This window comes from Coturnix japonica, unplaced genomic scaffold (assembly GCF_054131305.1).
Source record: "Coturnix japonica strain WE unplaced genomic scaffold, WE-NBRP24 Scf039, whole genome shotgun sequence".
Taxonomy (NCBI): domain Eukaryota; kingdom Metazoa; phylum Chordata; class Aves; order Galliformes; family Phasianidae; genus Coturnix; species Coturnix japonica.
The window spans coordinates 2799259-2802555 of NW_028188942.1; the positions used below are offsets into that span (position 1 = coordinate 2799259).

General features: G+C 46.4%; 1 long non-coding RNA gene across 1 annotated transcript; it reads right to left on the reverse strand.

The window, feature by feature from the left end:
* Positions 1-1223: 1223 nt before the first annotated feature.
* On the reverse strand, positions 1224-2915 carry LOC146753233 (uncharacterized). Its single transcript, XR_014940188.1, has 3 exons — positions 2814-2915; positions 2368-2501; positions 1224-1377 (listed from the first exon to the last, which is right to left on the reverse strand). It is a non-coding gene; the product is annotated as an uncharacterized LOC146753233 (long non-coding RNA).
* Positions 2916-3297: the final 382 nt, after the last annotated feature.

Genomic DNA, 3297 nt, shown 5'->3' on the forward strand with positions numbered 1-3297 from the left:
TATTTAGGGGAGAACATGAATTCCAGCCCCGATGGAAAAACACACTCCTCTTGCAGCAATTTCTGTTGTTGTATTTTTGTATGGGGGTTAAAAAAGGTTTGATTTTGCAGTTTAGCATGTTGAGGCCTCTCAGTGCTCGCTGTCGGAGGGTGCCGATTACCCAGCTTCATTCATCAAAGTGTCACTTTTCTGACAGCCATTAATAAATATACTGCCAGAGCCCCTCACACCTGGCAGCCATGGCACACTGCAACACACCGCTAACCTAATTTGCTAATTGCTGCTTTCCCCATTAATTTTAGTCCTGTCTTGTTTGGTGTTGACATGGAGGGAAAAAGAAAAAGAGTGGGGAAAAAGAAGCAGGCAAGAAAGTAAGCTTTGGGAGTTTTCTGATTATTTCTTCACTTGTTCTTCCCCCTCCATCACCATTTACTTGGGGGTATCAGCTTCCTTTTTATCCTTGCCCTTTCTGAGAGGGCTGGCAGCAATGGCAATTTGGGCACTGTGGTGTGAGGGCTTAACAAGCTGCACACCATGTGTTACCCACATACAAGCCCAGACTCTGGCACTGTGTTTCTCTCAGCCCCCCACCCTGAGCTCCCAGCCTATGGCTGCACAACAGTGGGGCTTGGGGTGCTCTGTCCCCCAGACATCATCGATCTCAGCACTTCACACCTGCCAAAATCCCTACTCTGTTAATTAAATTCCCATCCACTCTCAAGCGAACATCACTCAGTTCCATTAATCATATGATTTTTCTGATAAATATCCTCTTTAAGGCCCAGGTACAGACCAAGTCCTTTGTGACTAAGCTGGACTGAAACGCAGGTCTCCAGCCGAGGTCAATTAAGACAAGGAGTACCAGACCCATCAAGCCTTCAGGCAGTGATGAATTATTGTTGCAGCGCTAGTAAAAGTCTCCCTGCAGGACACTCACCAAGCTGTTGCACTTGGACCACACATTGGGGTCCATATGCTCCAAAGCTTTTCCTTGCCTGATTAGGTCTAGTGATGGCTGCCCGCACCCACTGCTCCAGCTCTGCCTCCCCTTCTCAGGAACAGTGCTCAATCACTGGGGGCACAGAGGCTCCCTGGGCTCTGCACAGCCATCACTTGGCCACCAATGCTTGGTTAAGGACACAGACACCTGTGTTCTGCAGAGCTTTCCAGATCATTAATTCTTTTCTCCAATTAATGCAAGAAAAGGGTGCACTTACCCCACAGGTAAGGCCTGTGTGCATGCTCCTGTCCCCTCAGCCAGGCAGCTTGGGTCCATCTTTCTTGGTAAACAGAGCTTCCCACTGCCAAGACACTCAGACCACAACCGCACAACATGAGGAATGGTCCTCTCAGTCTGGGACAGCATCCACTGCCAACCTGTGCCAAATACAAGAATTTTGGATGCTTCCTTAGCATTGGGAGGAAAGGAATGAAGGTGGCCAAGTTCCACCTTAAGTGGGTGATTGCAGTCTGCTAAACCCACAACAAATAACCGAGTCTCAAACACAATCCAAACACAGGGCATGTTTTAAAATTGCTTGCAACGAGACACTAATAGATATGAGCATGAGAGGTTTTGCTGCTTCTGAGCAGACTTTGGTGCAAAACGCATGTTTTTCCCTAAAAGAAGCAGAAGGTTTAAACAGTTTTAAATTGGATAATACTACAAGAAGGCTCAGACTGTTTCGAAATGATGAGCTGGTAAGAAAACCCTTCTTTGAATCAGGATTATTACAATGATATTAGAGGATTAGCACAGGTCTGGGAGCAGGATTCAAGCAAACCTGCCAATTCTGGACATTGGACATTTTGACTGCCTTTGAACCCTTTAGCTATTATGACAGTTAAAACTGTGCTGCCATGGCACAGCCCTGCTCCCAGCACTTACACCCACAGCTCTCCCTAAGCCACAGGTGAGATCTGTTTGTATTTCCTTTAGCACAGAAGGGCCAGGCTGGCACACACTCACCTTTATGGCTCGTTGCTACTCTGCCAGGAGCAGGACACACAGGCCAAGCATTCCAGGAGCCTTATAAGTCAAACACACTGTCCTGTTCCAAGTGGAGTTAAACAGGCCCAGTAAAAAGTAACAGCACTTCAGCTTTTAGCCAAAAGCCTCCATTCACGGCCCTTTAAAGTTAAATTTACTGCCTCCATTTAGCAACATCCCTGTGAAACTCCCTCCTGGTTCAGAACAAAACCTCTGTGCAGTTCAGCTGCGCTGTGGCAAACAAAACATTTCATCCTAGGGATCCAGCCATGCATCTGTCTGCCTTTATTCAGATCTCTGTGTCTCTTTATTCCCTTCGGTTTTCAACAGCTCCAAGCAACCAGATAGCACAGCTCGTCCTGCTCCCCACTGCTCACCTTTCTGCTATGGCTGAAGAGCTGATCACAAGGAGGAAAGCCACCAACATGTCTTTTTCCCCTGTGACAGAAGTGGATGCAGCTTTATTGAGCTTCTTGGGCTGCGTCTTCCACCACAGGCAGATCAAGAAAAACTACACAGGGCAGAGAATGAATAAAATGATCAATGCTCTGCCCTGGAGTATGATAACTCCCATTTTTCAGGAGTCAAGGTTAGCTCAGGGCTTTAGCTGCTCTGCAGGATCAGCCCTGCCCTTTGAAGAACCAATTCGTTCCCTTGCACGAGGCACACTGTGCCCTGACCCATCACACCACTGCATGTGCCACATGCTTTCTACACACACACAGCCTTCGTGCTGAAGCCAAAAAGCAAGAAAGCAAGCAAAAAGTTTAGAGCATTTCCTAACAAAAGAGAAAATAAGGGAAAACATTCTGTTGAAAAATACCAGGTCAAATGGAGAAGGGAGTCCTTTCATCTTCCATGCTCTGGGTTGGTTTTATTACACTGTGAAGCCATTTTACTGAATTAGTATCGTAATCATGGCAGGATAATGGGGGTATGGAGCACTGCAGCACAAGCCAGATCCCTCAGCTGGTACAAACCAGCATGGCTCCATTAACTTCAGTGGAGCCAATTTATATCAGCTGAGGATCTGCCCTTTAGATTTTACTACAGGAAAGCCAGACTACAAATGGGAGAAACCTATATTAAAAACAAATATCTTCAATCACAGCAGCAAGAATGTAGAAAATATTGGCTGAGTCAACTTTTATAGCAATGTTTTCTTTCTCTCCCAAGTGCTCAATTTTGAACACTCCCCTATAAAATTTTCCAAGCCTGGAGCAACTTTCCTCTTTCCTTTGGTTAAAGCCCACCTCACCTGATGGAGGCAACAAGGCTCTGGAGATGCTCAAGTCCTTTCCAGAGCA